This window comes from Cupressus sempervirens, chromosome 1 (assembly GCF_028749045.1).
Source record: "Cupressus sempervirens isolate cs-2001-9-10 chromosome 1, ASM2874904v1, whole genome shotgun sequence".
NCBI lineage: Eukaryota > Viridiplantae > Streptophyta > Pinopsida > Cupressales > Cupressaceae > Cupressus > Cupressus sempervirens.
The window spans coordinates 136,259,893-136,267,702 of NC_143118.1; positions in this window are offsets into that span (position 1 = coordinate 136,259,893).

Sequence of the window (7,810 nt, forward strand, 5' to 3'; positions counted from 1 at the left end):
TTTGTTCTTGGATTGCCAAGGACACAAAGGGGTAATGACTCAGTATTCGTGGTGGTTGATAGGTTCTCCAAAATGGCATATTTCATTCCATGCCACAAAACTCATGATGCTGTCCATATTGTAGACTTGTTTTTCAAAGAGCTGGTAAGACTACATGGTCTTCCAAGGAGTATAGTTTCTGACAGAGACACTAAACTTGTGGGGTATTTTTGGAGGACATTGTGGAAAAAGTTGAGAATAGACTTGAAATTCAGTTCCACGCATCACCCGCAGACTAATGGCCAAACAGAAGTCTAGGAAATTTGCTGAGATGTTTAGTTGGGGATAAGCCCAAGGGATGGGATTTGATTGTACCACAGGCAAAATTTTCTTATAATAACTCTATAAATAGGAGTACTGGAAAATCACCATTCCAAACTGTATATGGGAATAGCCCAAGGACTGCACCAGAGCTGAGGAAGATAGAACAAGGGGAGAGGACAAGTGCTGAAGCTGAGGAATTTGCTAAACATATCAAGCATCTACATGAGGAGGTTCAGGCACACATAACCAAGATGAATCAAGAGTATAAAGCTAGGGCTGATCAAAGGAGAAGACATAAGGAATTCCAAGTAGGAGATTTAGTCATGGTACACTTACGAAAAGAAAGATTTCCAGCCGGCACTTACAACAAGCTGAAAATGAAGAAATTTGGACCCTGCAAAATTTTGAAGAAACATGACTCAGGAAATGCATATGAAGTAGAGCTGCCAGATGGTATTCAGATTTCTCCTATTTTCAACATTGCAGATTTAACAGAGTATCATGATGATGGTGCAGATGAGGAGCTGGTGTTAGAGCCATGTCCGATTCCTGCTTCTAAGAAGGAGGAGATAGAAGACATTCTAGATCATTGTGTGGGTAGGAGTACCAAAAATAGGTAGTATGAAGAGTATTTGGTCAAATGGAAAGGACGGCCAATTGAGGACTCAACTTGGATTTCAGCAGCTGAGGTTTCCCATTTGGGATTTCCTCTACCATCAATAAAGTGACAGGGTCACTTTTCAATCTACCCTAGGTGTCTGATGCAGGAGCATCCAGAGGTATAAGGGCAATCCAGTGTCACCCAAAAAAATGTACTTAGACTTAGTTTTTGTTTCATGTCTTTACATTTTTGGATACCCATTTGGGTCAAATAAAGGTCCCAACTCTCACAGTTCCACTATCAGTGCATTTGAAAATCTTGAAAAAATAGGAGCATGCAATTTGGCCATCATTATGGTGACCTAGAAGGTGTGAATTGACCAGATGAATGTAATTGTGATTTAGAGCATTCTAGAAAAAGAATCAGGTCAAAAGGCCCCACGGTTTGAAAGTTATTGCAATTTTTTGGGTTTTGGAGACCCCCTAAGAATGCTTCAAAGTCAGGTTAGGGGAATTAAATGATCTCAAAAAGGGCCAAAAAATGGGGGATGGGCAAAGATTTTCCATAGGGCTATAGAGAACTTTGAGATCTTTTCAAAAATGTAAACGGTTCGTCAATCGAAGCTACGGTTCAAAAGTTATGCCTCCCGGAAGTTCGGTTACCATTTCTGGATTCTTCTAGAATTGCACCAACTTCTAACGCAGCTTCTGGAACCTTCTATTTGGTCGGTGGATGCCTACTAGCACTTTCTAGAATGTACTCCTAGTCCTTAACCCTCTGGCATCTATTTAAGGAGATTTTTGGCATTGTAAAAGGTAGTTCGGAGTGGAGTTTGAGAGGAGGTGCTAAAAGGAGAAATATTCTCCAAATTTATGCTATTGTAAGCCCTTAGGGCATGTTCTGAAGTTTATTTTCTCTGTACTATTTGTACTAGCTTATTTTCTCAGTTAAAATAATTTCCCTTTTCTATTGTGTCCATTCTGTTCTTGGGTTGTGTCCCCATCAGCAATAGTTTTCTTAAAAATTTGCTTAGCACAATATCACCATCTATTTTACCAATAGCTCCTCTTATTGCATTAACAACATCTTTTATCCTAGAGCAATATTGAGTAATATTCTCACCTTCTTGCATTCTCATATCATTGAACTTACCTCTAAGACTTTTAGCTTTCGCTCCTAGAACATTTTTGTCACCTCTATAGATAGTGTGTAGAGCACTCCACATTTTCTTTGCACTGTCACAACACTTGATATCATCAAACTCATCATAGCTTAGAGAAGAGACAATCTCCAACATTGCTTGGTTGTGTTTTTTATTCTTTTTTAGATTTTCAATAGTTAGGGCTCCTACAGGATCAACATGCTCTGTCGTGATGGTAGATTGTGCATGATCTTTAAGACCTCCTAGGTGTAGCTTAATTAGACTTTTCCATGCAAAAAATTTATCTCTATTATGCTTGATTACCTCTCTTTTTGGCATCTTGATCTTTTTGCTTCTAGTACCTTCAAACTAGTCCTCTTAAGAAGATGAATCTGATACAAATTGTTAGAATTCTTTATAATAACTTTGGGAGGGGGGGGGGGGCGGTGGGTGAATCAGTTATCCAAGGTCCAGATGTACAAATAAAACTTTTTACAATTTAGTGAACCCATATCCATAAATAATTTTCATCATGCATGCATCTATTAGGTCATACAATCACTTGTAGGTTACCATCAAATCAACTTTGCAGAAATCTAAACATGAAACATAACACATTCAATAACACATTTGACACAATGACTTAACATGGAAACCCAATTTGGGAAAAACCACTAGTAACATGCTACTCATTCTCACTCTTCTGAAGTGATGCCCTGTGAAAGGCCAGCCTTGTTAAAGGTTACAATGCACACTATTAAATGTGACCTGGTTAAAGAATTTTAATCACCTTGTTAGGAGTGAGCCTTGTTAGAGGAATTTAGATCATTCACTTATAATTTCACCCAATTAAAGGATTTACAAATAATTGTTAGGTAAACCTTAATCCAAAGGATTTACCCTAGACTGGTACAATGATTAGAAAGTAATAGTAAGGCTTGATCTGATAACAACTTAAAACACACTTGTAGGTTATAGATCTCTGTTTGAGTCCTCCATTCTACTTGTCTTTCACACACTTTAGCTCTGATAACTTGTTCACCCTTCAAGCATCCATGTTACTTGCCAATACAGTCTCTTCTCTTAGGTCACTAAATGAAGCAATACCCTAGACTCCTTGCCTTCCTTAGGTTCTTGCACATGACAACCTTTGCTTTTGGCCAACCAACCATCTCTGTAAATAGAGAATTAAGATCTTTTGTCATTCATCCTCCATCATCCATTTTAGGTTTAGGTTAGATTAGTTAGGATTCAATGAATATATCTATCATTTCATTTCATTCCCTTCTAGAAACTTCTCCTTCATTCCTCTTTGGATTCACTTGAAAATGATTCACCATGAATCTTGTGCCACTAGCTCATCAATCTTATCTTCCACACAATTTACATAATTCAAGAAATCAAACTTCTTAGCTTAGATTCATCGAATTTTCAATCTTTCTCATAATGTTGATGCTCAACATTAGCTTGCTTCTAGTGCTCGACACACACTACATTGCTCAGTATCCTCTATCAAATCACTGGGCACAAACTAAATTTTACTATTGATCGACATCAACTACAATTTACTCATCTTATACTATATCACTTAGATTACACTAAAATTGACTTTTCTCAACTCCAATTGATTTTCTGCTTGGCTTACACTAACTTTTTGTTGTGGAGCCTAATCAGACTCAATGGTTTATTTGGTGTAGTTTTCTCCCCATATTATTTCTATGGGGGTTTTGGGATGGTACCCCCAAGACGGGGTCAAGGGGCAGTGCCCCTATGGTGTCCTAGGGCAGTGTCAAAAAATGACCTTATATTGTAAAAGGTGTCAGCTACTATTTTTTCTATTATTATAGCCCTAATTTTTTAAGCGATAAAAAGATTGTATAAAAAGGCTTAGGTTTAGGGATTTTCATAAAGTGTGATGTGAAAATTGGTTCTTGCGGCAGTATTGAACTGTAAGGGATTATGGATTGTAATCAAGTTATAAATAATGGATAATAATAATATTGGACTTGTTGTTGGTGGACATAGCCTAGGAATTGGGTGAACCATGTTAAATCTTGGTGTCTTATGTGCAATCTATTATTTTTTGATATTGGTTATATTTGCATATAACTGTTATTTTTTTCCGTAGTTAAATCCTAACAAGTGGTTTCAAAGCTAGACAGTTGTCATTTTTTTTATCCAGATCATCATCATTTTTTTTAGCTAGACCCTTGTTGCTTTTTAGACAGGAAAATGGAGTGGCTAAACATATAAACAAGACTATAATGGAGCATGCAAGAAGCATGAGATTGCATGCAGTGTTTCCCTTAAACATGTGGGTAGAGGCTATCATTACTATTGTATATTTGATTAATAGAGGTCCCTCTACTCCTTTGGGTTGTGGTATTTTAGAGGAAGCATGAATTGGTAAGAAGATGAGTTATTCTTTTCTCAAAACCTTCAGTTTTGAAACATTTGCTCATATAGATTCTAAAAATAGAACCAAGCTAGAAGCTAAGTCAAAGAAATGTATATTTTTTGGATATGGCATTAATGAATTTGGTCATAGGCTTTGGGATTTTGAAAATCATAAAATTGTAAGAAGTAGGGATGTCATATTCAATGAGAAAGTGTTGTATAAAGATATGTTGCAGCAACATGAGAAGAAAGAAGATGATTATGCAGTGTTGGATGATACTCCAAAATTTGATGTTTCAACAATTCCTCATGATCTGCAACAACCACAACAACAAATACCACACACCCCAATGAATGTTAGATGGTCAACAAGGATAGGTAGACCTCTAGAAAGATTATCTCGCTCTTTGTATTCTATTTTACTTACTGATGCTGGTGAACCTAAATGTTATGATGAAGCTATGTAGGTGGATACAAAGATTCAGTGGGAGTCTGCAATGAAAGAAGAAATGGACTCTTTTCTGAAAAATAAGATATGGGATTTATGCAAGTTGCATGCAGGTAAAAGGGATTTACAGAATAAATGGGTTTACAAGTTAAAATAAGAGGATGGAGGTAAGAAAAGATTTAAAGGTAGATAAGTTGTAAAAGTATTTGCATAGAAAAGGGCATTGATTTTGATGAGATATTTTCTTCTGTTGTTAAAATGACTTCTATTCACACTATTTTAAGTATTTTGGTACTAAAGATTTGCATTTGGAGCAACTTGATGTTAAAAAAACCTTTCTTCATGGTGATTTGGATGAAGAGATATATATGGCTCAGCCACAAGGATTTGAGGTCAAAGGTAAGGATAACTTAGTGTGCAGATTGAAGAAAAGTTTATATGGCTTCAAGCAAGCACCTCAACAATGGTATCTAAATTTGACAGGTTTATACATGAGCATGGATATAGTAGGTGTCATTTAGATCATTGTGTTTATTTTACAATGTTAGATGATAGCAACTACATTAATTTATGTTTATATGTTGATGATATACTTGTAGCTGGGTCTAACATGGATCCATCTTCTCAGATACTATGCATGCCACTCAAGATTTTCTACCAGATTGGGAGGAAATTCTAGGAATGGTATAAAGAGTAGTTGCAATTCTAGAATTCAATCAAGAATTGACACCAAGCATCACTACAAAAGAGTTGGAGATGGTGTTGGGTTGATTCCATGACTTCAAGTGGGGGAATCAAGGATAGAACATTTAATGTATAGTGGGTGTTCTTAGTGGTCATTTATTGCACCCCACTCCCTTCCTAAGCAAGCATTCATAGTGGGCATTTATTACACACTATAGTAGTGGATTCCTTATTGCATTAATGTAGATTCATTTTCTTTCCCTAACCCTAATTAGGGTTAATGTGGCATGATTTGAGCCATTGATTATTGTGATCATCCAGACCGTCCATTGTAATCAAGGACATATATAAAGGCCTCACTACTCTTTTGTAAAGGGAGGATTTTCTAAGATCATTTCTATGAGCTACTGAGATAATAGAGTTTTCATTCAAGCTTGGTGAATACTTGATGTATCTTGTTGCTTGCTTATTCTCTTAAATTCCCTTACTTAGATTAAATTTAGTTTAGTTAAAGTGTTTTGAATGCAATGGAGAATGTGATGGTGTATTGATTAATTCCTTAGGTTCATGCTTTTGACATTTTAGTGATTAAATTATTGTGCAAAGTTAACTTGAACCCTTTCATGCATATTTTTAACTTTTATCATTCATATATTCTTTATGATGGTGTATGTGCTGGTATGAAAATCTTTGGCATAACCCTTGAATATTGCACCTGTTCACGTGTAGTTGTAGTATAACTTGGTGATGCAGAGCTTGGTAGATTAATAAGTTTTTCCACCTAAGGATTATAATATAATTTCTAAATCCTATCCCATTTTATCTTTGCATACTTCATAAAAATCCCAAAAAAGAACTTCATTGAAAAAACTTTAGATAGCTCCCACATCCAGTATAACTTGAAATGATTAGAGTAAAGATATGTAAGGTCCCTCGTGATCATCAAAAAATAACATTAACCATCAAGATTATCCATAGTTAAGAAATGACATTGAAGGAACCTTGAAGTCATCATATGATCTTCTACCAATCTTAGCATACACAAGACTTTATTCAAGAGAGGATAAGATTTCAGTATTTTGTTCGACTATTGGTGGGTCATAAAACATGGATCAATGCCACACATTCTACATTTTTGTCAAGTTCACTAAATATTGGTCATGGTGGAAAGAAATTGGAGGAGGTGGGCAAGTTCCTTAAAAATATAGATGCTAGATTTGTGAAGATGATTCCCCCAAGCCCTTGGTCATGGAGACTATTCTTGAGTATCCTTGTTTGGGGCATTTTTTGTGTGTTGCATATTGATGTAGGAGCATTCAAAAATGTGAGATCAATCTTGTATCAATAAAAATATGCTATTTAATTTTTACCATAGTTTAGTTTAAAATGTTTTAGTAAATATAATTTGATGTATTAAGGTCTAAAATATTTGATGAATAATTTTGCTAAGTATTAAGGTTTAACTAGCACAAGAATTTGTCACATGTCAATAGCATCTTCTTAGGATGTTTTTGGAATCTTCCACTTTGACAATTGGTAGTGGCAATTACTAAATTTTAAAATTTTATATTTTCTATTAATTAAAAAGCATTTCTTCAAAAAAAATCATATTTATCATGTTATTACTAGTTTAATATTTCTCCTATGATTTATCTTGCAATATGGATCTACTACCAAGGATTTGGAAGCAATAATACCTCACTAGTAGAGCAAAATGAACATTGACTATGTCTTAGCATCACAATTTCCTTTATCAAAAACTTGCTCGTTTCTTCTCAACCATGTCCTAAAATGCACATCTGCAATAGAAAAACAATTACATTAGAGAACCTAGTCATGACAATTTGTCTGTACTATTCATTACTTTTATTCTTTGTTCAACCCATTGGACAACTTGTATTGAGGACTCTCAAGTTGCTACATTTTATTAAGCAAAGCCAATAAGGATTACTAGTTATATTATGGCCATATGTTTGAAGATATTGACAAGGCCATGCTATATGCAAGATTACAAATTGTGTTAAATTCTTCCTATAAGGTGAAAAATGAACAAAATACAATCATTAATAAACTCAATGTAGATTTGAGCACTATCTAAAGTTATATGGCATTTTCAAAATGGTACAAAATATGTTGTAAGGAGAACAACACTTGCAATTGTGAGAATTTCTAATTTTTGGTGAATTTACAGTGGATCTATATTCACATCTTTGAATTTCTTTGGCAATGATTATGT